We start from the raw sequence: 14,104 nt of genomic DNA on the forward strand, positions 1-14,104 counted from the left end.
TGATTGAGCTACCTTTACAAATGTTGTTTAGGCACAATGTGCGTCAAATGGGGAAGATGGTTAGAGCGTACAATGCACGTAATGGAAGGTAAGCAAGCAGGCAGTGAGAAAACAAGTGCATAACAGCGCGTCTGCTGATGGTGGTATTTAGTTACAGATTAACTTGGCCTTCGCTGCATACAGATGCTTTATTCGGTGTGCAAGGAGAGTTTTGACAAAGCGACCTAAACCGTGTGCTCGCGGTGTTTCGCGTGCTTCTGATTAGCGAATACTGGCGCGGTAAGTTGAGGTCGTAAGCTGCAAACTGCGTACGCGTTAGCCCTTTAGAGAGCAGCAGCAGCCGACCCCCGCACACGCTAGACACAAATAAAGTTTGAGAATACATTTTTCTTGACTACAAGACACCAGAGCAAAGTTTTACTGCAGGAAAATAATTAAAACTACTATTTACGTGCAATGCAAGCTGATGACAACTATCAATCGCACTGAAGTGAGCACAGGCAGGCAGGCAGGCAAAGAACTTTATTATTATCCGCAGGCGGCGCTCGACCCCCATTAGGGGTGACACCGGTGGGCCACTCCCACGACACACAGCAAAGGTAATTTTGGCCCGTTAAATCTCGTGAACAAAGCAAATCAGGACATATATATTAACACGGTGTTTTCACTGACATAAGCGCTCTTCGACAAAAAAAATGTCGTCAAAATTGAGGCCTGGGTTTTTTTTTTATTTTTTGAAAATGTACTTTTTTTTGAAAAAACGCGCTTAACTATTTTTTTCTTTTTTTGCGCTGCCTGTAGGAAAATGATCTTCTGCATAAACGTTGCAAAGGCTCGTTTCTATATTTGACATTGTTTTCAAGTTTCTGTTTGTAATAGCAAAGGCGCCAAGGCGCCTCAAACTTAGGACCCTTTTTTGATTTCGGCCGTGTTTGCCATTTTTTCACATTTTCTTCTTTCTGAGGACGGCATAAAAAAACATAGATGTAATTCACAGTAATGCGTATTAAAACCAGCAAAAAAATTTTCGACACATCATTTATAGTTCGCGCTAAATTCGGCCGTGAAATCCGAAAACATTGCAGTGAGCAAAAACAAGAGGCCCGCGCCGCCACCTTCAAATATTTTTTTGGCGCGCTGGGAGCATTTCTTGGAAATAAAATTTTCAGTTCCGTGCACTTTGAATGTGTCCACATAACATATAAAAAACCCAGGCAAAACAAAAATTGCGACCGGACAGGCATGTTCGATCTCTCGTGGAATCACCCTGCTGATAATCAGATATAACGGATCTACACAGAAGCCGGAATAATGTAGTTGCAATGCATTCCGACCATCGCACCCATCCAAGCAGAATGCACTTGCAGCTGACTCAGCTCCGCACGGGACAGTAATAAAAGGTAAAGGTGCCTCAGAAGGATATCGTCGTTCTGGCAAGTAAAACTTAAACTCGGCAATTATTAGCTTCCCTATTTACGTCGCTCATGCATAATCGAATGGTTCTTCGACGCTCGATAATGGCAATGGAATTGGCGCTGCGAGGAAGGCCTATATAAGGCCAGTAGAGGAAAGATGCACGGAGTGTTTGCGCCATAAAAAAATAATAATAATGCCATATCAAAGCATGAAAAGTAGCTATGCGGAAAATGCGCACAGTAAAACGCGCTTGCCCCGGTAGCCTAGTGTTTATGGTGCTGGACGGCTGACCCGAAGGTCGTGGGATCGAATCCCGGCCGCGGTAGCCAAATTTCAAAGGAGGCGAAATGCTAGACGCCTGTTTACAACACTTGGATTCAGCTGCACGTTAAGGAACACCAGATGGTCAAAATTTCCGGAGCCCTCCACTAAGGCATCCCTTATAATAATATCATGAATTTGGGACACAAAACCTCAGCAATTATTATTTTATTATTAGCCGAAGTGGGAAACTAAAACTAAAACAAATGTTGCAGTGGCTTAGCTCGGCTATGCCAAGATTTACGTAGCGTTTGCGAAGGTTCAGCTAATTATTCTTAGCTTTTCGTGTCTCCGCAGCACGTTTAGCCTTCTTCTGTTCATTCTTCCTACTCTCAACTGCTAATTGCCAGGCAACTACTTCGGGATCCTATGAGTTAACCTTCTCCGCTCTTCTGCGCCGTTGAGTAGCGTTCGCGCTCTCCTCCATGGCTATACCACACTGGAAAACGCCAGTTAGGGGCGCTATCAAGCGGCTCCAGCGCAGACTCAGACGGCGAGTGTACAGCGAAGGCGAATAGATGCCCGCGCGCCGGCGTCACGGCGTCTGCCACGGCTACGACGTCACTGTCTCTGAAATGCGCAGACCGGCGGCAGCGAGTCGCGCGCGGCGGTGTGCGCGAGAGGTGTCGGCTCCGGTGCGCCTGGTGCGCCAGCTGCGTGACATCACTTATCCTCGCGCATGCGCAGCACGGCTCTTGAGGAGGCGCGCGAAATTGGCTCGGCTAGTGCTAGAAAATTCGCGTAGCTTGCACTGCAAGCGCAATGCTAAAGTGACAGCGGAGCTGATGGGCACCCAGGTAGTCCTGGCTGTTTCTGTTTTGCTAAGTTTCGCAAATTTTCTCTTTCTTTCTTCCTCTATTTCTGGCTTTTTCTCTCTTCTCTCCGTTTTCTGTGAATGACTTTTTTTGTATCTGTTTATTTCCATTTCTTTCTTTCTCTCTTTCTGGGCCCTTAATTCTGTCTTTCTTTCTCCATCTTCCCTTTCCTTCTCTCTCTTTGTATTTCTCGCTTCCTGTTTCTTTCCATGTCTATCTTTCTCACTTTCTATTTTTTTCCTCTCTTTCTCTTCTTTTTCTTTCTGTCTTTCATCCTTTTTTTATCTTTCTTTCTCTGCTATTCTTTACTCTCTCCCTCCTCATGGGCATCGGGAGGACTTTGCCTTGGGGGATGCAAACCCGTGTTGCATCGCGGCTGGGGTAGTGGGGAGTGCGGCTGAAGCTTGGGTAGGAAGCAACTGTTATACCCCTGTCACACAGGCACCCGTGAACTCCGTTTAACTCCCTCGTCTTTTCCTCGAGGGAGATGGGGTTCATGTCACACGGTCACCATTTCTCTGAGGAAGTTAAATGGAGCTTTTGGTGGAGGGAGTTCGGCAACGACCATTTCGGCTCGATGGAGTACTCACGTTCCCAGCCATCTACTGCTACGCTGAAAACCGCGCTAGCAAAATCGTCCTAATGAGCTCAATTATAATTTCGCTCTTTTTTTTGCGTAGCATTTCACGCCCCGTAGTGTAAGTTTTAGCTGTATTTTTTCGGACATCAGCGCTTGTACTCTTCACACCAACGCCTCGCCAAGCCGCCGCTGTGAAGCGTCGCGCCATATTTGTTTCTGCACGTGTGAAGCGCACGCACAAGCACTGTGACAGCAATGGCGATTCCGAGCACTTCATCAACACACAAATACACGTTTTTGTTGCTTTAAAGGCGACTACACAGGCAAAAAAGTGGACGTTTCGACGAGCGCAGCAGCGCTGTTTCTGCCAACCGTCGAAAGCTTGCACCGAGCCGTGTAGCACGGCCACAACTACAATCTGGTTAAACTCCATCAAGGAGTTCAATGCGGAACGGAGATAAACGGAGTTCGGTGGTGGCCGTGTGACAGGGGTGCAAGTGCCCCTTTTGCACCCCACTTCAGATCATGGGTACGCGCTTTCGAATGTCGCCTCGCGAAGAAATATTTCTCCCCCTAGAATTCCTTTCTTTTTCTGTCTCTATTTCTCTTTCTCTCCCTCTGTGCTCGCTGTCTCGCCCATCAGAGTTGTTGAATCCCGCACCGGAAAATCGGCGCACGTGTTCTGGGAGCGAAGCAGAAGATGAAGAAGGGGACGAAGAGAGCGCGTGCCAGTTTCTTGATGATGATGATAGTGCGATGAGGTTTATTAGTGTAATGAAGTCGCAACGAGGTCGCAACAAAAGGCTCTCGCGCAATCAGAACGCGGGTCGTTTTTCGTCCTCTTTCACAGGCGCATACTCGTTCGTGCATCTGCTCCACTACAATAGCTTTCTGTCCCTGACAGACAGATTACGGCCGGCTTAGAGAGAAAGTAGGAACAAGTAGTCTACTGCACCCGTCGTTTGAGCTTGGTTTATCTTCGTCTATGTTTTTATTTTTCGCGCTCTCCTCCCAAGCACACCCGATAGCAGCTTGAAGATACTAATAAAGCTCAAATATAGTTAGCTGCAGGCGCATTGCTCAAGGTTTCTTTGTTTTATTGACTTTATAAAAACAGGAAAAGCTGGTGCACTTAGGATATAGCGGCTACTCCTTAGTTTGTAGCCATATGCAGGGGCTTCCTTTCATGCTGCTCTGCAGGGGGGGTGGCAGATTCTTTTTTTTGCCCTTTTAAAAATGAGTCTCAAACAAAAATAAACATGTTAGTAAAAGGGCGAAACCTCAAAGAATCCAAACACAATGGAAAGAGCCAATTGCTCGACTTGCTTATCTTGTCTTTAATTTCTACTATCTGTGGATACCACGTTTATTTCTGACTATCGCGGCATACATAGACCGACGTCACGTAATTTTAATATTCCTCCAGACCACATATTCTCGCGGAACTAATTTGCCGCATTTATTTTTCTGTTTACGCTTCAATGTGTCACGTGTTGCGTTCTTTCCGCGCGCCACGACGAATTTTTCTTCAACTTCAAGTCCTGTTTCTTTCTCTTCTCGTTTTTTTTTTTTTTGAGAAACCCTCGCACGGTTTCTTCTTGTTATGCCCGTAGTATAGATTCACATTTTTTTCCGTTTCAATCCATTTTAAAATTCTCAGTCAACACCACTACTACCAGCAATTGTTTGTTTAACCAATCAAGCTGAGCGAATGCATTACAAATCCTGACCTGTTGCTTGGCTGTGCGCGTGTGTAGAAGAATAGAGGCAGGGGGAGATGGAAGAGTGTGCCTACCGTCTGTTTCATTATTCTTTTAATGCTATGTAGTATCATGAAACATTCTAAAAAATGCCTGTACGCGTTATCCTTTAGCCTCACAGCTTTTTTCATAGCTTCTGCAGGGGCCTACAGTACCACGAATTCGTGACTATTCTCAACAAACTTCCGTGATCACTGCCTGACCCGCAGGGGAAAGGAAACCAATCCTCCTGAATCAGCATTTCCTACAGAAGGAGTTTCATATTTCTCACGGAGAGCGCAGTTAGCTCAAATCTCGATTCGGCAAGTCCTGAGGCCTGAATGAGGCTGTCGTACAACTAATAGCTTGGTCAGCAGTAGGGCAGACTCTCGCACTGGGTACCGAACCAGTGCAAAGCGGTTCAAGATAGCGACGCTAGAGTAAATATATATAAAAGAGGAATGGACACCGTATCTGCGCGCTGCTTCAGCAAGTCATTCCGACAGGAAACGCGGGCGCGTAGTTGCCACGCCCGTTTCCTAGCACGCTTTCCCGCTTTTCCAGCCAGCGACCTGATTACTCTGCCGGGAGATTCGGTCATCAGTCGATGCTCCAGAGCGGACGCAGCATTACCAGCATTGCTCGCCCTCGGTGCAAAATTTACGGAGTATCCCAGTATCGCCTCCGTTACAGCGTCTGTCGATTTTTCTTTTCTATTCTGTATATTTGCCGATGCACCCGTCATGACGTAGCTATAATTCTGCGAAGTGCGGTCGTCGATATGGTGTCTATTGGTCTCCAACTGCTTCGATCTTTCTCTCATACTTGTGCTCCACAAGAACCACATGGATTTATGGTAAACCCACGAACATATACATGGTCTATCCACCTACGTTCGTACGTTTACGATTACTCCACGTAGCTTTCGATAGGTGTCTCGTTTAGAAAGTGACTAAAGTACACGCCAGATCTATTACCACTTCGAAAAAAAAAAATAAGAACGTTATACATCGGCTGCTGCACTTGTTTAGCTATAGCCGACACCATTACGGCGTTTTTAAACTGGTTCGCTCCTTTCAGTATACAGCGAACGACTGTGGACCGCATTCGATTAAAGCACCTGCTTACGAAAGCAGCCTTCCTACGATCTGACCTAACCTTTTAACCTCATAATTAAAGAAACAGGTAACTAGTACTCTGTACAATGGTCTTGCTAACAATGTGTTGTTACATCAAAACAGCCATTCAAGAATAACGTCGCAAGGTTCGATCCTTTTAATCACTGCGACTGTCACTGCAACGTCGTCAAAGCACTGCCAATCCTAAACTCCCATTTTACCAGGCTGAAGTATTTGCTACCTGCACTTTATTTCACAAAGAAAATATTTGCAGAGAATAAAGCTGTGTAAAAAAATTGATCCTGGACGTTGTTCTTAAAAGAAGAAAGAAAGAAGAAAGAAAGAAAGAAAGAAAGAAAGAAAGAAAGAAAGAAAGAAAGAAAGAAAGAAAGAAGAAAGAAAGAAAGAAAGAAAGAAAGAAAGAAAGAAAGAAAGAAAGAAAGAAAGAAAGAAAGAAAGAAAGAAAGAAAGAAAGAAAGAAAGAAAGAAAGAAAGAAAGAAAGAAAGAGAACGATAGAAGCAGTCTCAGGAGCAGAGATCCCGACAGTAAGTGAAATGATGCGGGTGATAATAAACCGCCAGCAAAACAAAAGGAAAGTTGGTCAATCCTCAGAACGCTAGTAACGATTACAACGCTGGCAAATTAGTAAAAAATCGTACTGAAAAACGGGACGAACGCGTTTAGCTTGCTCCCTAATGGGCCCTTTTTCCAGTCGGCGAATTCGGTGTCTTCTTGGAAAGTAATTTTCTTTTTATATGCTGTTGACTGGGAAGAATGACCTGATACATTAATCAACGTTTCATTGCCGCAGACGCAGCGTCAGCCCTTTCAAAAGATTTGCTCTTCGTAAAGAGAAAGTTCACGAGCGATTACCTAAACGCGGCTGAGTGGATTTGAAAGCGCCGTTAAGCTACTAGGTCGTAGAATTACTGCTTGCGTGTGGAAAACTTACAATCGCGTAGTGACTATGCAAGCATATAGACCAATCAACTTCAAACAATCTTTTCAGACTAGTGGGACCTGAATAAAAGCGGAAAGTAGAAAATAATCTAATCGAACCTCTCTATGCGACTTTAAAGACTTGCACACGTAACAATGTGACCGCCATCGCCAGCCACAAGGTGGCGCACATTTCGAAAGACGCTAACATTGGTTTTAATCTGTCACACAAACAGGGTGGCGTGATGATTGAGCCAAAGCTTCCAGGTTTATTTTATGCGGACGATATCGTCTTATTTGCGGACAGTCGAGATGATATACAGCGGCTGGCGGATATATGCGGATGGGAAGGTGAAGCTCTTGGACTAGGATTTAGTGTAACGAACTGTGGATTGATGGTATTCAATGATCCCTGTGATCACACGGTGTCAATACAAGGCCAAGAAATACCGAGGGTAAACGAATACAAGTACCTCGGAGTATGGATAAATGAGGGTGACAGGTACATGTAGGTACAGGAAAGAACCTCGGCAGCAAAAGGAAAGAGGAATGCTGCAATAATGAAGCACAGAGCGTCGTGGGGATACAATAGGTACGAGGTGCTTCGAGGCCTGTGGAAAGGTGTAATGGTTTCGGGGCTTACTTTTGGGAACTCAGTGGTGTGCATGAGGGCAGAGGTGCAATCGGGAATGTGTGTAAATCAAATGACTGGAGGACGCCTCGCGTTGGGTGATCACGGGAAGACGACAAATGAGGCTGTAAAGGGCAATATGGGATGCGCAGGTTTTGAGGCGAGGGAAGCTCAGAGCAAAATAAGGTTCGAAGAAAGGCTAAGGAATTTGAAGGAGAGTAGATGGGCAGAGAAGGTGTTCCGATATTTGTATAGGAAGAGCGTGGGCACACAGTGGAGAAGAAGAACTAGGGGGCTCACTATTAAATATACGGCTGGTAGTGTAAGCAATATGTCAACAAAGAGCGTTAAGAAAAAAGTCAGAGAGGCGGAGAGGATTTAATGGATGGCTGGTATGGAGCAAAAACCGGCTTCAAGTAACTACCGAAAGGGCAAAAATGAAATAAGGAGAGAGGCGTTTTACGATAATTCAAGGGGAAGCGCTTTACTGTTTGAAGCGAGATCGGGTTGCCTTAGAATGCGCAATTATAAAGCGAGATTCGGTAAAGGAGAATAACAACGCACATGCTGCGGGGAAGATAAGAAAACGGCGGAGCATGTTCTGATTGAATGTGGAGATATCCACCCAGGTCTACGTCTGGGCACGAGCTTACATGAAACCTTGGGTTTTAGGAAAAACAATGGAAAGTTGAACACACCTGCAATTGAAATAAGTAAGAGACGGTTAGAATATTGGTGGCAGAAAATTAGAGAGAAAGGACAAAAATAAATATTGGGGAAAAAAATAAGGACAGTCTGTCGTAAATGGCCGAGAACTGCGCTGATAATTTCAGTTTTTTTCCTGTAGTAAGATAGATTTTATCAAACTAGAGGCATTAGGCGAGCATGAAAAAAAAAAGAAAAAGGAAAAAGCATTTTTTTTGTCGAGTCTGGTGGCACACTTCTCACCGCCCCGTTATAAAGGGAACGCTATAGCATCCATACATTCTAACTTCTACCCATAAGGGAGTACGGCTCCGAGTGCTCACCCTTGTGGGGTGTAAGTTTAACAATAACAAAAGCTGCACGCGTACGGTAAAACTAAATGCGTTTTTTGGTCAGTTTGGTAATGAGTACAGTCGACTGAGAAGAAAAAGAAAGTGGCTTTCGTCCTTAGGAAAATGCATAAAGGATGGTGTGACTTTCTCTTCCAATTACACCTTCGTTCACACATGCCGGCATACACATTCAGGCTTACCCACACGTGATCGTTTGACAATAATCGCTTTCAGAAGACGAGAAAGTCTGGCGTTTCCCTAAAAGGTAGCAAGAGTTTCTCAAAATACACTGACTTACTTCTGTGGCGTTTAATTTGAGCAATAATGTCATATGGCAGTGAAGCTTTACAAAATCTTTCCTAATCTTTAATTCATCTCGTTGAACGAAATGCACATCTTCCTCAGTTTCCGGAAGGCTAACTATTTTTGAAGGAAAAGAATGGTGCTCCCGTTCCTAGCGTCAGCACTTGGATGGTGGATGAACACTCTTCGGCGTTAACTGCCTCTTAGCTAACTTGCCATTTCACACCAGCTGAACTCCAAATTTCTGAAAGTTGCGAGGAAGTTTGCGAAGGAAATCACGACGGAGCTCTTGACCTGGAAAACCATATATGAAGAAGGATGGTGGCGGGGCTATCTTGTGAGTGCTGTGACAAATGTTCGTTCTGCATTTGCCGCCTGTTCCTGCCCCCTGGGCGAGTAACTCACCCCAAGGGGATGTAGAGCGCGAACTTAGGTTTAATGTTGAGTTAGGGATGCGTTCAACTGGCTGCGAAGGGATCTTCTGTGTTTCTTGCATCTCTCTCTCTCTCTCTCTCTTTTGTCGAGGTAGGAACCTCGCTTATCACTCAGCACTTCTGACTTTCATGCACCGAAGGAACTTCGAGTTCCTTTTGTAAACATGCGATGACTGAGAGTATTTTTATCTCTTTTGCGTGGTCATCAAAGCCAATTCGGTTGCTTTCTTGTAACCCTCGCTTATATTTCTTTTTTCCGGTGTTAATTAGAACACTTAGAACATGTTAGAACATAATAATTAGAAATTTTTCTGATCTGTCGAATATGTATTCTCTTAGTCTTTATAATATTTCGGTCTTGTTTTGTGCATTTATGTAAATAACCAATTTATTTTGATTGTCTAGCAATGTTACTACAAGGGGTGCTCAAATGAAAAGGCACAATACGACACTGTAGGTATAAATGAGGAATTTATTCAAAGTATGCACTATGTGCCTGATCACAACGATCCCATTGATGAAAGAGTTGAAGGATTCCTTGTTCCCAGATTTATTGTGGCCGTGACGAGACCCAGTCCTTCACAGAGTCCTTGAGTTCGTCGTCCGAGTGGAAGCGCTTCCCTTTCAGGTGTTTTTTTTTTCAAGGGACCAAACACATGGAAATTCCAGGCGATGACTGGTGGCCGGTTTAACGCCTTCCGCTGTCAGAAATCGTTTAACGCCCCGCTACTCCTCAAAATTCGAATTTTACAATGTGAACGCCATCCTGTCCACTCGCGCACTGCCGCGTCAATTGGACGGAGCTCTTTTCCTTTGCTCCCTAGCGCATACGGGCTTTCCCGCGTGCTCCGATCTACGGCAGAGCCTCCTATCGCATCCCGAGATGTCTCGCTACATTCTCCCATAGTGGCATAGGCGTCTATGTAAACGGTCATGTCGTTACGACGTTTCGTACCTTTTCGTTTGAAAGCCCCTTGTATTTTGTCATGCAACCACCCTGTATGCTTTACAAGGGACCGTCGGCGCAGTCAAGCTGTTTTACAGCGAAAGATGTTATGAGATCACAACAAGGGCCGTTTTTGGCGCCGTAGTTGTCCGCCGCCGCCGCTGCCGGTCTCCGTAACCTCCATCGCGCGAAATAGGAAAAAGAAAAAAATAATAAAAAATACCTAGGTTGGAACGAGGTTTGAACCTGGGCCCTCTGCGTGGGGGCTCAGTATTCTACCTCAGAGCCATGCCGGTGGTTGAAATTTCCTTGCAAAAAGACCCTATACAAGCTTCATATCGAGAAGAAACCACATTACATATGTAATGTAGTGTGGTAGAAGAGTAAAATACCAACCAGGCGTCACACAACGAGAATTCTGTAACCTGGCGTCACAAAATGCGAATTGCGCAACGAGTGGGTTGTTAAATGCTTCCAACCAATTACAAAGGGCTCTGCCATAATTCTTCATCGTCATCAGCCACAGCATCAACAAAGTGCACATAATGCCTTGCAGGCGTTTAGCGGGTACCACAGTTGTCCGCAGATTGACGAAAAATTGCGTAGTGGCTGCTTCCCTACCTCACAAAAAATGATTTATAGCGTAGTGGGTTCCTTCCGGGTGCACCTCTATTGGTTGCCAAGAGAGAGAGATAATAAGGATGAAAGAAAGGCAGGGAGGTTAACCACGGCTGAGCCTGGTAGGCTGCCCTGCACTGGGGAAGGGGGGAGGGGGAATAAAAGTTAGAGAGAAGCGGTGATAAAAGTCACTGTTTCCGTCGACTTAACGGAGTTCTGCGCTTCACATCACAGGCGGCGAGTCAGTCCCGTGGCTGAAACTAGAGCAGCGCATTCGTTGCTTTATGCAACTTGTATGCGCGGTCCCATGCAACCAAAATCTTGTCGACGGTGAAGCCATGGTGGTGCTGCTAGTGTTCGCAAGAAACAGGCAAGAAACAGGTTTCCAAGGAAGCCCATAAGGTTACCATGATCCATTCCCTCATGGTCTCAATAAAGTTAATTCCCTCTCTCTCTCTCTCTCTCTTTCTCACGTTAACATATGTTATAAAGCATGGTGGAAGAGTTAAATAAAGACCGGGCGTCACAGAATGCCACTTACGTAGGTAGTGGGTCGTTTAATGCTACGAACCCATTACAAGGGCTCAGCCATAATTCTTCATCGTCATCAACCGCCGCATCAACAAAGTGCACATAATGCTTTACAGATGGTACCTCGCTGCTCTGCAGAATGACGAATAATGTCGGGGTGGGTGCTTCCCAACTTCACAAAAGTAATTATTTCTGGCGTAGTGGGTACGTTGCTAGTAGCCACAAGAGAGTTTATAAAGGCTCTTGAAGTGCCGCTCTTTCAGCTTTCGCTGTGACTGCGCCGCGCTTTCCGCGCGAGGCCTGGCGTTTTTTATTACGCTTGTTCTGCGTTCTACCACTTCACGGCCCACAAGCGAGACTAACTGTTCCACTTTAATATTATAATGCGACTTTTGAACGAGTTGGGTGAGCTGCAAGCGAAGTTCTTTGGGCTCAACTTTGGCGATGAAGTAGGTTTTTCAGAATTGCGAACTCATCAGTGACTCGAGATTTGAAGTTTTTGAGGCTTTTCATTCCGCACACTATACGCCATCGCCGCGAGAGAACACATACAGAGAGCAAGTACAGGAAAGGCGGCGAGGTTAACTACGTCCATTTTACTACCCTACACGTGGGGAGAGGAATGAGAGAGTAAGAGAAAGAAAAATAATGTATTAGTCTAGGTAATTCAGATGCAGTAGGCAGCGTATTTACAATCGGATACTTAATTCAGTCACCTTCAGGTACTTCAGCTGGAAGGGGATCACGATAGAAAAAAAGTCACAGCTTCACCTCAAGGGCGAAGCAATGAACGCGATAGCAAGAAATTGGAACGTCACAGGAAAAACGGCAAGCAGCTAGAAACTTGCTGCGCGGTGCTCAAGCACAAAAGCGGCAGGAAAAGAAAGCACGAAAGGCGAGTGCGAGTTAACAACTGTAACAGCTCGACACTTGATGCGCGCTGCTCAAACACAAAGACGGACGCACGAAAAGAACGCACAGGTATACACAGGACGAACGCGAACTGTCGCAGTTGGTACTTCAACTAGCCCCTACTTTGGCTCTTGTAGCTAGCATCTCACTCTTTTCGAAATCGCGGACGCGGCAGCGAGAAAAGTGACCTTCGTGCGGTCTATAGCTTCAACGCAAACTTTGCGGTGAAAGCGCAAGACGTACAAAACACCTCCTCTAGAGATAAGCGTGCGAGCACGGTCGACCAAATCACCAGGATTTGGGGACATATGCACATACCGCCATCTCTCGTCGGTGACTGCGGTGGCCTGCCGTAACTGAATGGGAAATAGGCGAAAAAAATTCTATCTGACGAAAAAAGTTAGTTGTCAAAAACAACTACAGTAGAGACTCACACAGTAGAGACTCAATTGAACAGTCTGTTAAAATTACAGTGTCGCACCACAAACCGCGTGGCTTCCAGGAGTGTTTAAAACTTTACAATGGGGACCCATGTGTTTCTAAAGAACGGTGTTCAATTGTCCTGGCAAGCCACACGCTTTGTATTGCAATAGTGCAATTTTACCAAAACGTTCCAGTAGGTCTCTACTGTATAGGACCTCGAGTCGTTTTTTGATAGCTTGCTTTTGTCAAGAGATATGATTTTTTTCGCCCACTTCTCATACAGTTATGGCAGGACGCCGTTGCTACCGCCAAGAAATGGCGCCACGCACAAATGTCCCCAAATCTTGGGAATGCGCCCTGTATGTCAAAGTGCAAGTCTGAGGCACACATCCCAACTCCAGTGAAATACTAGACAGTTTTAGAATTAACGACCCAAAAAATTTGCGAGCCTCCAGGGCGCATGTGCAGAACGCAAGCCACTCTCGGACTCTTGCGCTTGCGTTGTCCCAAGACCATGCAGCACCCTCCATTGGGCGGCGAACAAAACTGGAGAGCGCGCGACCTGAAGAGAAGAAAATAAAGACGGCGGTTGGCAGCGGCACGTGAAGCCACCGGCTCGCGTTCCCTGCTGGCGTCTATTCTGGTCACTAAAATCAAACTTCATTTGGATCTAGTTGGTACATATTCCGAATCCTAAAATTAGCGCAAACGCACTTCCTTGTCCTTCTTATTTCTTCTTTATTTGTTTGTCCCTGCACCTATCTGAATATGATTTCATGTCTTCGCGTATCTAATACACTACCATCCTTGTTACACGTGCTGGTTTAGAACTATTGTTGTGTGCGTATGTGCAGTAAGGTTGCCTTGGGCTTATATATGCACTGGCATATGAAAGAATAAAGCAGTTGTTAGTCAGCGCTTGTGTCATACGTTTCTTTTCTTCGTGGTTGTCTTGTGCGTTTGCGCTTTAATTTTAGCCTCAAGATTCTGGTCCCGGCGTAAGATATATACTGTGATTCTGGCTCAGCCGTTTTGTATCATCCCTCCTAAGGCATAAGCCTACAAGAGCCAAAGCGTTCCCACTAGCTCGCGCCACCACGAGCCACGGGACACTCTTCTTTTTCCCTGGCGACTGGCCACAAGTGGCGTGGCGCTACAACCGAAAAATGGAAAACTAGCGTGGGTCGCCAGCGATACGACGCAAACGCAGCGCGGGCAACGATGTAGCATGGCCCACATCTCGCATAATTTTAATTTCGCCACGTGGGGCGTTCCGTGCGTTTCACCCAACGCCGCGTGCGTTCCCACTAGCCGTTAGTATTCTGGAGAACGAAAGAAGT

This window comes from Rhipicephalus sanguineus, chromosome 2 (genome assembly GCF_013339695.2).
Source record: "Rhipicephalus sanguineus isolate Rsan-2018 chromosome 2, BIME_Rsan_1.4, whole genome shotgun sequence".
Taxonomy (NCBI): domain Eukaryota; kingdom Metazoa; phylum Arthropoda; class Arachnida; order Ixodida; family Ixodidae; genus Rhipicephalus; species Rhipicephalus sanguineus.